Raw genomic sequence first — 15,274 nt, 5'->3', positions numbered from 1 at the left:
ACTCCGAATTCTTGGAACGCCTTATAGGTAAAGTTGACTCATCGTCAGTCCCATAATTATCAAGATTCATATTGCAAAACAAAGATATAATAGGAGATGCATCAATAACTTTAAGATCTTCATCATTATTTTCATGGAAACTAGAAGAAGACGCTTTTTATAAAGCAATCTTTCTTTGCACACAATCTAGCGGTTCTTTCCTTGCACTCATCAATGGAAATTCTCATTGCTTTGAGAGATTCATTGATATTATCCTTAGGAGAAGAAGATCTAAGCTTAAGAGAATCAACATCAAGCGAAAGTCTATCAACGTTCCTAGCCAAATCATCAACTTTAAGCAATTTTTCTTCAAGCAAAGCATTAAAATTCTTTTGAGAAATCATAAATTCTTTCACACTATTCTCAAAATCAGAGGGAATCTTATTAAAATTACCATAAGAATTATTGTAGGAATTTCCATAATTATCAGAGGAATTACTAGGGAATGGTCTAGCATTAAGGTTTCCTATATAAGCATTGTTTCCAAAACTATTCCTACCAACAAAATTCACATCCATAGATTCATTATTATTCTCAATAAAAGTAGACAAAGGCATATCATTGGGATCAATAGGAGTATTCTTAGTAGCAAACAATTTCATAAGTTCATCCATCTTTCCACTCAAAACATTGATTTCTTCTATAGCATGCACTTTTTTATTAGAAGATCTTTCGGTGTGCCATTGAGAATAATTAGCCATAATATTATCAAGAAGTTTTGTAGCATCTCCTAACGTGATTTCCATAAACGTGCCTCCCGCGGCCGAATCTAAGAGATTTCTAGAAGCAAAGTTCAAACCGGCATAAAAATTTTGTATGATCATCCATAAATTCAAACTATGAGTAGGGCAATTGCAAATCATCAATTTCATTCTTTCCCAAGATTGGGCAACATGCTCATGATCAAGTTGTTTAAAATTCATAATATCGTTCCTAAGAGTGATAATCTTAGCGGGAGGAAAGTACTTAGAGATAAAAGCATCTTTGCACTTGTTCCAAGAATCAATACTATTTTTAGGCAAAGACGAAAACCAAACTTTAGCACGATCTCTAAGTGAAAACGGAAATAACTTCAATTTAACAATATTGTTATCTGTATCTTTCTTCTTTTGCATATTCACACAAATCAACAAAGTTGTTTAGATGAGTAGCGGCATCTTCACTAGGAAGGCCGGCGAATTGATCTTTCATAACAAGATTCAGCAAAGCAGTATTGATTTCACAAGACTCGACATCATTAAGAGGAGCAATCGGAGTACTAAGGAAATCATTATTATTGGTATTCGAGAAATCACACAATTTGGTATTATCTTGCACAATTTCAAGCCGCACCAAAGGAAAGTCACTATGTGGCGGTCAAGCGAATCTTTCGATATTTGGCTCATACCCCAAACTTTGGCTTATGGTACCCAAGAGGGGCAAACTTCAAGCTTGAAGGTTTTACGGATTCCGATTGGGTGGGAGACTAAGTGGATAGGAAGTCTACTTCCGGAGGGTGCCAGTTTCTTGGGTGCTCTTTGGTGAGTTGGTCTTCCAAGAAGCAAAGTTGTGTATCTCTCTCGTCCACCGAAGCGGAATATGTGGCGGCCGGTAGTTGTTGTGCACAACTCCTATGGATGAGGCAAACTTTAAAGGAGTATGGTGTCATCTGCGACAAAGTGCCCCTTTGGTGTGACAACGAAAGTGCCATCAAGATTTCTCTCAACCCGGTGCAACACTTCAAGACGAAGAATATTGAGATTCAGTATCATTTCATCCGGGATCACATTAGATGAGGGGAGATCGAGCTCAAGTATGTCAACACTCATGATAACCTTGCAGATATTTTCACGAAGCCCTTGGATGAAGCAAGATTTCGTGAGTTAAGGCATGAGCTAAATATCATTGATTCGAGCAATGTGACTTGAACCCGTGCACCCCCCACCACACTCAACTTGTTGTCTAGTTTAGGTGTAGGCATGGACATAGGGGGAGTGTTGTTCTCTCAATGAACTCTCCCTCCCCCCATTATGCATAAATCAATCACCTCTTTCACATTAGACTTTTTTGATGGTACTTGTGCTTCAAAGACGAGTTTTGGTCATGGGCCCAAGGATAATTCTTCTCGGTGCCATACCAACTAACTCAAACATAGGTGGCTCCGGCCACCGCCCTCTCCTTTTGAGAGGTTGGGTTGCGCGGTTGCTTCTTGTTGTCTTTCTGCTCTTAGGTTGTTTGTGTTCTTGTGGTGTCTTTTGTGCTAAAAGTCCCTTTATAAAGGCCTCTTTTCGTGTGTTGAAACTTGAATCTTCTTGAGCTCATGGTACTACCGCAGCCTGCTACGGTACTACCGCGTGAGGGGAGCACGGTACTACCGCCCCCACGCGGCAGTAATTTTTTACTGCCGCCTGGGAGAGCGGTACTACCGCTTCGGTGCGGTACTTCCGCCCAAGAGGTACTACTGCAATGACCTGCGGTACTACCGCGACGACTCGGGCGCGTGGGGATAAGGACGGGCAGGGGGAGTTCTAACTCCCCCATACCCATTCGCATGTTCCCCATCTCATCTCTCTCTCTCTCTCTCTCTCTCTCTCTCTCGCTCAAGAATGGAGCCAGCGTTCATCGCCGGATCTTCGCCTCCGGCTGCCCTCCCGTGATTCCGTCCGGTGGGATCGTTCCCCACCACGTGCTCTTGCTATGGACCAAGGTCTTTCCCCAACTCCCTCTCCTTGTTGTTTGCGTTTGTTGTTTCTAGGTTTTGGGGAAGACTTGTGTGTTCTTGAGATTCCTAGGCTTGATTTGTGCAAGAGTAGGATGAAGGAGCGTAGTTTTGCGTAGGAATTATACTTGTACTTTGTCCTATGCTAGATTTGATCACCGTAGCACTGCCGGGATTTCGCGGTTCTTTTCAGATTCAAACCGTCGTTTGGATCTGACGCAGTGCGGTACTACCACCCAACTGGCGCGGTACTACCGCTCGTTCGGTACTACCGCCCTCTGGCGCGGTACTACCGCACCCATTGCGGCACTAAAACTGTACTACCGCTCCAACCACGGTACTACCGTGCCTCGCACGGTACTACCGCGTCCTAGAGCGGTACTAAAATTTTAGTACCGCAGGTTCTGGCAGTACTACCGTACTTCATATCTATCTCATGGCAACTTTTCACGTATACTTTCTATGTGTTTCTTGTGCTTTGCCGTGGTCTTTGCATTGATCTTCTTCGCGTTCGTTGGTGTTTTGCATGTGTGTCTCAGGTGGTGGCTCTCGCCGGTCCAATCCCAGTCGTGATACTGGCTCCAAGCGTGTGCGCAACCCAGGTGAAGCACCAGAGGGCTCTTCTGCCCCCAAGCGCAATGTCAAGACTTCAGCTAGCAAGCACAAGGAGCCCGCTAAGGGCATGGATGAGATATTCCAGTCAGAGTACGTCCGTCTCAGGCAACTCCACCCGTATGTGCACCCTCGTTCTTTTGTCAGAGGTTGTGAGCTGTTCTGGAACAAGCTACAGACCAACATCTATTTGGATGTCATCAAAAACAAGCAGAATACCTACGTGGATGTGAAATGGATTGAAATGCATCACATGAGGAAGGACAAGTTCCGTGACTACTTTGGAGAGGCTCTGGACTTGGTGGAGCAGTTTGGCATTGAGCATGTGATATCCTTTCACCTTGACTATGACCCTGAGCTTATCTGTCAGTTCTTTGCCTCAGTTTACTTTCACTCTAATGAGGAGCGGAGGATGACCTGGATGACCAATGGCCGTCAACTGTCTGCTACCTGGAAGGAGTTCATGGATCTGCTCTAGGTTCCTGATGATGGGCTCAACACTCCAGTGGGTGTTCGCCCCCATGCCAATGCTGAGTCTGCCAACAAGGACAAGCTTGCGCCATTCATGGTTGAGAAGGCACTTGCCAATGGCAAGACAGCGTTGGTGCTCAACTCTTTTCTGGATATCATGTATCGCATCTTCCGCAACTCCTTGTTCCCTCGCATTGGTGACAAGGACAAGGTTCATGCCTATATGGTGGATATGATGCTCATTTGCGAGGAGGCTCGTTTGTCTCAGTCTCAGCCACTTGATATCTCACACATCATGTGGTGTGAGCTTCGGTTTGCAGTGTTCAACCGCAAGGTGCCTATCTATGGGCCCTATCTGTTTCTGCTGATCTCGAAGACTTGGGAGAAGATGTTCCCTGGTGAGGAGTTCCTTGCTCCAGACTGGATTCGCCATGATCCCATCTGTCTGCGTATCAAACCCAACTGGGCCAACACCACTACTCGTGCCGAGGCGACTGCTGCTAGGGCTGCTGTTGATGAGGAGGATGCTGGCGCCGAGGATGTTGCTGAGGGCCGTGCTGCTAGGCCTTCCCAGAGTTCCTCTATGCCATCGTGGGCCAAGAAGCTGAAGGACAAGATGAAGACTCTTTTCTGCATGCAAGCCAAAGGGCAGTACATGACTCATGTGGCGTCCAAGGAGAGTCGTCGCAGGGACAAGAAGATCTTGCAGCTCTATGGTGAGGATGTGTCTGGCGGGTCTGAGGAGCGCATCACTCCAGAGGCCGAGTGGATGGAGAAGCAAGGCTTTAGGTGGACTGACTCTGAGGGGGACGTCGAGGAGACCATCCCTGCTGCCGAGGAGACCGACAGAGAGGGTTGGGACGAGTTCCCTGCTTGAGCCACCTCTTGTGTGTAGGTGTCCTCTCTGCCTTTTTGGCGTCTCGATGCCAAAGGGGGAGAGAGTGTAGGGATTTGCGTGTGTTTGCTGCTTTCTTGGTTGAACTATTTGCTGCTTTCTCGTTTGAACCTCGGTTGCTTTACTTCTTATGGTGTAAGACATATGCACTCTATCTATCCTAGCGAGCTTGTGATATATTGTGCTACCTTTATGCTATGCTCTACTTTGATGTTAATTATCGTGCCTTGGTCTCTAAAATATAGGGGGAGTGTTGATCCTAGTTTGTGTGCTATGCAGTCCAAAGCATTTCTCTAGATTGCACACATCTAGGGGGAGCCCGTCTATAATTTAGAGAGGTGGGGTTTGCCCTTGCTCAAGATTATCTTATCTATGTGCAAATCCCGTATTGTCATCAATCCACCAAAAGGGGGAGATTGTAAGGGCATATTTATCCCTTAGGTGTTTTGGTGATTGATGACAATGCTTTTGCGGACTAATCATGTGCCTTGAGTTTCTCAGATACTTCATCACTAGGCACGAGACGATTCGGTGCCCCTCGGAGACTATTGAAGTCGGCGTTGTTCTACGTTTATCTTTGGTGGATTTGAGTCGTAGGAGAGCCGTACTATTAAGAGGGGGTCCGCGTCGGAAAGGTTTGGGTAGAATCAACACCTACACTTGTCCTACCTTTCCTTGCACTTTGGAGCATCTCTTCGTTATCCTAGTTGTGCCTAAATCTGACGGCTGCTGCTGTACTTGCTGCTGTACCGCTGTGGGTCACGGTAGTACCGCTCCTCTGGAGCCTTAGTATCGTGGCTCCCAGGCCTAGTGCCGCTCCGGTATGGTAGTAGGGGCGGATGTAATTTCTTACATCCGCGCCCCCCATGGTAGTACCGCTCGTCCAGCGCGGTAGTACCGCGGGAGCCCACGGTAGTACCGCTCCGCAGGAGTCATAGTACCGTGGCCCTCCTACCTAGTACCGCGGCGTCACGGTAGTAGGAGCGGATGTAATTTTTTACATCCGCGCCTCAACGGTAGTACCGCGCCTCGTGCGCGGTAGTACCGCGTCGGATTTTTGCACTGCCTCATTTTTAGCAGAAGTAGGCACGGATGTAATTTATTTCATCCGCGCTCTTCGTAGGCAATGACTTTCCTGCCTTGCGGTAGTACCGAAGGGGGAGCGGTAGTACCGTGCAAGCGGTAGTACTGCACCCAAGTCAGGCAAGTCCGGCCTCTGTTGCTGCCGCGGAAGTACCGTGGTCCGCCACAGTAGTACCGTGCCCCTGGAGCGGTAGTACCGCGTGTCGCAGGCTGAACATGTGGATAACGGTTGGATATTTCCCATGACTATAAAAGGGGCGTCTCCTACCTCTAGTTGACTACCTCTTTCATCTCCAAGCTCCATTGTTGCTCCAAGCTCCATTTTTGCCCGATCTCTCTCCCTAGCCAATCAAACTTGTTGATTTGCTCGGGATTGGGTGACAAGGGCCCGATCTACACTTCCACCAAGAGATATTTGATTCCCCCCACTTATCCCTAGCGGATCTTGTTACTCTTGGGTGTTTGAGCACCCTAGACGGTTGAGGTCACCTCGAAGCCATACTCCATTATGGTGAAGCTTCGTGGTGTTGTTGGGAGCCTCCAATTGTTGTGGAGATTGCCCCAACCTTGTTTGTAAAGGTTCGGTCGCCACCTTCAAGTGCACCAATAGTGGAATCACGGCATCTCGCATTGTGTGAGGGCGTGAGGAGAATACGGTGGCCCTAGTGGCTTCTTGGGGAGCATTATGCCTCCACACCGCTCTAACGGAGACGTACTTCCCCTTAAAAGGAAGGAACTTCGGTAACACATCCTCGTCTCCACCGGCTCCACTCTTGGTTATTTCGTGCCTTTACTTTTGCAAGCCTACTTGTGTTGTTTCCCTTGCTTCCTCTTGTGCTAGTTGATATTGCACCATATAGGTTGCTCACTTAGTTGCACATCCAGACAACCTATTTGTTGCAAAGTTTAAATTGGTAAAGAAAAGCTTAAAAATTGTTAGTTGCCTATTCACCCCCCTCTAGTCAACCATATTGATCCTTTCAATACTGAAGTAGGCAAAAAAAACAACAATACTGGCTGGGCCTCCGGTTAGTAGGTTAGTCCCAAAAATGATATAAATGTGTAAAATAAAGCCCATAAACATCCCAAAGGGGTAATATAATAGCATGGAACAATCAAAAATTATAGATACGTTGGAGACGTATCACCAGAGCATCCGACGCCTTTGAGCGACCAGCTTAAGCAGCTGACAGAGCTGCATAGGGTGGCCGGCTTGGCCATGAAAGATATAATAGTCCAACTTTGGCAAGCCGAACCCATGCCCAGCAGCTACTTCGGCCTCGTGAAGCGACCTGTCAACACGCGTCCTCAGATCGACACTATAAAGTGTTCGACCTGCATAGAAGGTGCCCGGATGGCCTTCGCCCGCGTCAAGATGCAATGTGCGAAGATGAAGGCCACCGAAGTGGCAACGCAGGTCTGCCCGAGGGCAAAGAACATCGGAAGCCAGAGAGGTACTTTGACGATGTCCTAGAAGGGGCCCGGATAGTAGAGGGACAGTGTTCAAAGGACGTTATGTTCGATTAGATGTATTTGGGTTGAAAAAACTATGTTGTGAATCCGCGTTATGATTGTGCCTTTTGTGTTAATTTATCCTCCTGTGCGGCCGTTTATTGTTTATATTTCTGAAGGTTGCCAGTCGTCGGCTTTTGCCCCAATGTAAATGTTACATGGGTGTTCATAATGTGTAACCGCACTTTATCCATTGTCATGGTCCGTAGAGGAGGCGTCCGTGTGGTGAACTAGGCAATCAGACTATGCAGCTTTATTACCTTCACTTAGCCATAGGAGTCCATTGGTGGGGCTAAGTACTAGCCCCTATTGCATTATGTGGCCATCCGGATTACAGTGCCTTAGCAACGCGGCTGGTCAAAGCCCAGCCTCTCGTGTGACACGGCAAGAATCGCTAACGATTTGTAGTATAACACTAAGTCACCGGATAGCTGACCAGCTCTTGCTTACCATGACGGTTAGTTTTCGGCTTTCTCTACTGAGGTACTTAACTGGACGAACCAGGAATACAATCGCAGTAGTTCTCCCTTTACTACCTTAGCCGAACTGGCAGAACGCAAGGTGGTAAGCACAGGAGCCGTGCAACCCAACTATATACCAAAGACATGATTCGGAACCAATGCATATAATCCAATATCTGGGACGCCGAAGATCTCCCTGTAGGCGTTCGGACTTTAGAATGTGCAAGGCCAAATGCAGCCCCCGGCGTGAAGGCCGGGCTAAAGCACGTATGTCAGTCAGAAGTAAGGAGGGAATACAGATGATAATATAACATGAGTACCAAACAAAAAGTGGTGATCATCTGCTTCCTTTATACCCTTATTAATACACCGAGACACATTTCGACAGATAATGCCAGTGATAGGATCGATATGGTTGACTAGAGGGGGGGTGAATAGGCAACTAACAATTTTTAAGCTTTTCTTTACCAAATTAAACTTTGCAACAAAATAGGTTATCTAGATGTCCAACTAAGTGAGCAACCTATATGATGCAATAACAACTAGCACACAAGCAAGCAAAGGATGTAAAACAAGTAGGCTTGCAAAAGTAAAGGCACGAAATAACTAAGAGTGGAGCCGGTGGAGACGAGGATGTGTTACCGGAGTTCCTTCCTTTTAAGGGGAAGTACGTCTCCGTTAGAGCGGTGTGGAGGCACAATGCTCCCCAAGAAGCCACTAGGGCCACCGTATTCTCCTCACGCCCTCACACAATGCGAGATGCCGTGATTCCACTATTGGTTCCCTTGAAGGCGGCGACCGAACCTTTACAAACAAGGTTGGGGCAATCTCCACAACAATCGGAGGCTCCCAACAACAACAACACCACGAAGCTTCACCACAATGGAGTATGGCTTCGAGGTGACCTCAACCGTCTAGGGTGCTCAACACCCAAGAGTAACAAGATCCGCAAGGGATAAGTGGGGGGAATCAAATTTCTCTTGGTGGAAGTGTAGATCTGGGCCTTCTCAACCAACCCCGAGCAAATCAACAAGTTTGATTGGCTAGGGAGAGAGATCGGGCGAAAATGGAGCTTTGAGCAACAATGGAGCTTTGGGGGAAAGAGGTAGGTCAACTTGGAGGAAGAAGACACCTTTATATAGTGGGGGAACAAATCCAACCGTTACCCCACTGAGCAGCCCCGCACAGAGCGGCACTACCGCTAGGGCAGGGCGGTACTACCGCTGAGAGCGGTACTACCGCTCCCTACCTAGCGGTACTACCGTGCTGGCGAGGAAGTCAGGCCACTGGCCCCAGAGCGGTACTACGTGGGAGTAGGAGCGGTACTACCGCTCGGAGTGGTACTACCGCTTCTAGTGCCGCAAAACCCGACATGAGAAAACACAGTCTCGAATTGAGGCGGCAGTAGCGCGGTACAGCTGTGGAACTACGGCCGAAGCCCGTGAGCGGTACTACCGCTCTGTGGAGCGGTACTACCACTGAGAGCGGTACTACCGCTTCGTGGAGCGGTACTACCGCTGGAGGGCTTCGGCGGTACTACCGCTGTAGACCGCGGTACTACCGCTGGCACAAGGCGAAGCAGGTACGGAAAAGAAGTTGCAGCTCCAAAGATGCGAAAGGAAGACGACGGGTGTGATTGGGATGTGTACGTGTTTATTCCACCCTAGTCTTACCAAAGCGGATCCCCTCTTAATAGTACGGTGACTCCTACGAAACTAGTCCACCAACAACGAAACGAAGGAGCTACACCGTCTTGAATAAAACACCGAGGGGAGGAAATCGTCTCGTGCCAATGGATGATTCTCTGAAAGAACTTAACGCACACGATTAGTCCGCAAAAGCATTGTCATCAATCACCAAAACCACTAGGAGATAAATATGCCCTTACAATCTCCCCCTTTTTGGTGGATTGATGACAATATGGGATTTGCACAAGCAAGATATAGAGTAAGCATACAAACCCCACGGTCCTAATATGTAGATGGGCTCCCCCTAGATGTGTGCTATCTAGATAAGTGCTTTGGACTGCACAGCACACATACTAGGATCAATGCTCCCCCTACATTTTAGAGACCAACAATCTAAGCAAGGTATATGAGAGCAGCATAGATGATATAACAAGAAAAACAAGCAACTTATAAGCTAGATAGTGACATAGATAATGATACTGGAAAGATAAGGTAGCATATGTCTCACACCATATGACTCGAACTTAGGTCTCACTCGAACTTAGGTCTCACAGACAAACCAACCAAAGCAAATGCGAGGAAAACACGAACAAGAGACGAAAGACACAACTCGCAAATCCCTAAACTCTCTCCCCCTTTGGCATCGAGACACCAAAAAGGAGAGGGAGTGTTGCTACGGCTCCAGGTGAGAGCAAACGAGGGACACACGCATCAGAGCCCAGCGGAATCATCGGCACCACCGTCGTCAGTCTGGAAGTGCTCGGCATCAGAATCGGTCCACGGGCAGTGCTGCTGAATCCACTCCTCCTCCTCAGTAAGCTGGTCCTCAGATCCACTGTTGACTGTAGCACCCAACTGACGCATGAGCTCCTTGTGACGACCTCGAGCCTTCTTCTCAGCCACATGAGTCATGTACTGACCGTGAGCCTCCATGCAGAACAACTTCTTCATCTTAGACTTGAGCTTCTTTGCCCAAGAGGGCTCTGCCTCAGAAGGCATGTAGTCATCATCCTCATCATCATCAGCTCCAGGCTCCTCCTCGGTCTCCATGGCAGCAGCAGACGAAGGAACTCCAGTCCTAGGGGCCTGAGTGCCCCAGTTATCCTTCTTCCTCAGACGCTTGACATCGTGAGAGATCAACTCTCCAGTCTCCAGTGGCACCTTGGGATAGACATGATCCCAGGCCTTCTCAATGAGCAGCATGATGAACGGACCATAAATCGGGCACTTGCGCTCGGAGATAGCAGACAGCAGCTCAGACCACATAACATGAGAGATATCCAAGGACTCTCCGGTGGGCTGTCCCTTCTCACGCTGGCAGAAAAGAAGCATGTCCACGAGATAAGAGTGAACCTGGTCCAGATTCCCGATGCGAGGGAAAAGAGTCTCTCTGAAGATGCGGTGAAGGATATCCAGATAGGCAGGCAGCTCATAGGTTTCCTTCTTTGTCTCATGGTTGATCCTCAGAGTGCAGTAGGGCCAGAGAGCTTGCTTGTGAGTGGCATTGGGGCGGCCGTGAGGGCGAAAGCCGACAGGAGACTCAAGACCTAGATCTTGCACCCCAATCAACTGCATGAACGCTTTCCACTTGACTGAAAGCAACTTGCCATTGGTCATCCAGGTCAGTGTCCTGTCCTCATCAGTCCCAAGGTGAACCGTGGCATAGAATTGGGCCACCATATCAGCATCAAAGTCCTTGTTGAATTTCATGATCCCAAGAATGTTCAGTTGAGTGCACATCTGAAGAGCTTCACCAAAATAGTCAGGATCTTGCTCCATATGGTTGGTGTCGATGGAGTGCACGTTGACATAGAGATTCTTCTTGGCTTTGAGAACATCGAAGAAGATGGCAAACTGGAACCTGTTCCAGAACGGACGGTTGACCAAAGTGGGCTCTTGGTCAGCCTCATACGGGTTGCGGCGGCGCCTTGCCCAGAACTCCTTGGGCTGCATTTCTGGCATTGTTTTGCCTGGCTTTGGCTTGACCCCAGACTTCTTCTGGAGTTGAGGTGGAGGTGGAGGTGGAGGAGGAGCACTTGAAGATCCTCCGGCAGGCTCGGTGGTGCGGTAGCGCTTGGACGTGGCACGTCCGGGATTGACACGACGAGCCTGATGCTCAAGGACCTCATCACCTGGAACCACACACAAGAACACGCAAACAACTAGAAAGAACGAGCATAAGCCACAAAACACGAACAAAAATATCACTGAAAGGTAGAAGTATAGTGGAAGTTGGTAGGGAGCGGTAGTACCGCGACCTGCTAGCGGTAGTACCGCCCCGAGCGGTAGTACCGCTCCACAGGGAGCGGTAGTACCGCTCCAAGCGGTAGTACCCCGGACCCCTGGAGAGGGCGGTAGTACCGCTCGAGACGGGGAAACAACAGTTTCCTACTACCGTGGTCAGATCCGGTACTACCGTCCAACCAAATTCAAAAGTACTCCAACCAAACATCAATCTAAACTGCCTAGAAGCATTCTCCATCCTACTCAAGCCTAGATTTGGCCAAAAATCTAGAGATGCAACTGCTACTGCCCCTAAGATGCTAGATTGGAAATCTAGACAAAAAGAACGAGAGAACGGGGGCAATACCGACATCCATGGCAAGAGGACAAGGTGGGGATCGTCTCCACCGAAGGGAATGGAGAGGGACGTCCCGGAGAGGGAGATCCGCCGGAGCCATCCCGCGGCGCCGGTTGCTGGAGAGAGAGAGGAACAGACGAGGGGGCGTGCGAATGGGTATGGGGGAGAAGAAACTCCCCCTGCCCCCGATATAACCCCTGCCCGCGCCTCTTAGCGGTAGTACCGCGCTGGAGGGCGGTAGTACCGCTTGGAGCGGTAGTACCGCTCGCCAGCGGCAGTAGTACCGCCAGCAACCATAAAAATGCTTCTAGACTAAAAACTCAAACACACCGAGAAGACCGGGAAGGCAAAGACAAGAAAAAGGACCAACAAGATAACACACACATGAACAACGAACCGGAACCCACTCCTTCAAAGCAACCAAACGAAAGAAGAACGAGCTCTGGCCTCTCTCAAGAGAGGCGGTGGCCGGAGCCACCTATGTTTGAGTCAATTGGTATGGCACCGCGAAGAATTATCCTTGGGCCCATGACCAAAATTCATCTTTGAAGCACAAGTACCATCAAAAATGGCTAATGTGAAAGAGTTGATCGTTTTATGCATAATGGGGGGAGGGAGAGTTCATTGAGAGAAGAACACTCCCCCTATGTCCATGCCTACACCTAAACTAGACAACAAGTTGAGTGTGGTGGGGGGTGCACGGGTTCAAGTCACATTGCTCAAACCAATGATATTTAGCTCATGCCTTAACTCGCGAAATCTTGCTTCATCCAAGGGCTTCGTGAAAATATCTGCAAGGTTATCATGAGTGTTGACATACTTGAGCTCGATCCCCCCTCGCCTAATGTGATACCGGATGAAGTGATACCGAATCTCAATGTGCTTCGTCTTGAAGTGTTGCACCGGGTTGAGAGAAATCTTGATGGCACTTTCATTATCACACCAAAGAGGCACTTTGTCACAAATGACACCGTACTCCTTTAAAGTTTGCCTCATCCATAGGAGTTGAGCACAACAACTACCGGCCGCCACATACTCCGCTTCGGTGGACGAGAGAGATAGACAACATTGCTTCTTGGAAGACCAACTTACCAAAGAGCAGCCAAGAAATTGGCACCCTCCGGAAGTGGACTTCCTATCCACTTTGTCTCCCGCCCAATCGGAATCCGTGAAACCTTCAAGCTTGAAGTTTGCTCCTCTTGGGTACCATAAGCCAAAGTTTGGGGTATGAGCCAAATATCGAAATATTTGCTTGACCGCCACAAAATGACTTTCCTTTGGTGCGGCTTGAAAACGTGCACACATCCCCACACTCAACATGATATTCGGTCTAGATGCACAAAGGTAAAGCAAGGAGCCAATCATGGAGCGATATACCTTTTGATCCACCGCTTTACCATTGGGATCAATGTCAAGTTGGCACTTGGTAGGCATTGGAGTAGTAGCCGGCTTGACATCACTTAGCTTGAATCTCTTAAGCATGTCTTGAGTGTATTTGGCTTGGTTGATGAAGGTTCCTTCTCTTCTTTGTTTGATGTCAAAACCAAGGAAGAACTTCAACTCTCCCATCGAATACATCTTAAACTTGGAGGTCATGAGAGCGGCAAATTCCTCATTGAAAGCTTTGTTAGGAGAGCCAAAGATAATATCATCAACATATAGTTGGCATACAAACAACTCCCCGTTGACCTTCTTAGTAAAAAGAGTGGGATCGATTTGTCCTACTTCAAATGCACGATCTTGTAGCAACTCGGTAAGGTGGTCATACCACGCACGTGGGGCTTGTTTAAGGCCATAGAGTGCCTTATCGAGTTGATACACATGATCCGGGAAGTAGGGGTCCTCGAACCCGGGGGGTTGCTTGACATAAACCAACTCATTAATAGGACCATTAAGAAAAGCACTTTTCACATCCATTTGTTGCAACTTAAAGTTGTGATGGGAAGCATAGGCAATCAACAAACGTATGGATTCAAGACGAGCAACGGGAGCAAAGGTTTCACCGTAGTCGATACCCTCGACTTGGGAGTAGCCTTGTGCTACCAATCTTGCCTTGTTGCGAACGATGTTCCCATGAGCATCTTGCTTGTTCTTGAAGATCCACTTGGTTCCAATGACATTGTGGTTCCCCGATGGCCTTGGCACCAATCTCCATACTTTGTTGTACTCGAAGTTGTTGAGTTCTTCATGCATGGCATTGAGCCAATCCGAGTCTTCGAGCGCCTCATAGACCTTTTGGGGTTCAACACAAGAGACAAACGCGTGATGTTCACAATAGTTTGCTAATTGTCTACGAGTGCTTACCCCCTTTCTTAGGCTTCCAACCACATTTTCCATGAGATGGCCTTGGGTGGTGAGCTTTGAAGCAATCTTCGCGGCACGACGCTCTAATTCCTCCTCGGATGTGGAAGGAGGAGGGTTGACTTGATCATCTTGAGCGCCGTCTTGAGCTTGTTCTTGATCTTGAGCTTGCTCTTGATCTTGAACTTGCTCGAGGGGGAGAACTTGACCTTGGGCATCATTTAGAGGTTCACCACCATCTTGAGGTTGATCTTGCCCTTGGTCTTGTTCACAAGGTTGAGGGCCTTCACTTTGTTCTTCGGAAGCGTGTGGGTCTTGATGAGGTGATGGCTCTACTTGAGTAGAGCATTGTCCTTCTCCTTCGGCCACAAGGGGTTCCTCAATGGGTAGAATTTGACCAATACCCATTCTTCTTATGGCTTGGGGAGGAATTTCATCACCTACATCACAAGTACCACTTTGCTCCACTTGGGAGCCGTTATTTTCGTCAAACTCCACGTTACACGTCTCCTCAATGAGTCCGGTGGACTTGTTGAGGACACGGTAAGCATGAGAGTTTGTAGCATAACCAACAAATATGCCCTCATGAGCTCTAGCCTCAAATTTAGACAAACGAACACCTTTCTTGAGAATGAAACACTTACAACCGAACACCCGGAAGTACTTGAGGTTGGGCTTGTTGCCGGTGAGTATCTCATAAGGAGTCTTGTTCAAGCCTTTGCGGAGATAGAGCTGATTGGATGCATGACATGCGGTGTTGATGGCTTCGGCCCAAAAGTTGTATGGAGACTTGAACTCCGCCATCATGGTCCTAGCGGCATCCATCAACGTCCGGTTCTTCCTCTCTGCCACACCATTTTGTTGAGGGGTATAAGGAGCAGCATATTGATGCTTGATCCCCTCATCACTGAGAAACTCATCCAAGGTGTAGTT

This window comes from Triticum aestivum, chromosome 5B (assembly GCF_018294505.1).
Source record: "Triticum aestivum cultivar Chinese Spring chromosome 5B, IWGSC CS RefSeq v2.1, whole genome shotgun sequence".
Classification (NCBI taxonomy): domain Eukaryota; kingdom Viridiplantae; phylum Streptophyta; class Magnoliopsida; order Poales; family Poaceae; genus Triticum; species Triticum aestivum.
This window is presented reverse-complemented; position numbering follows the sequence as displayed.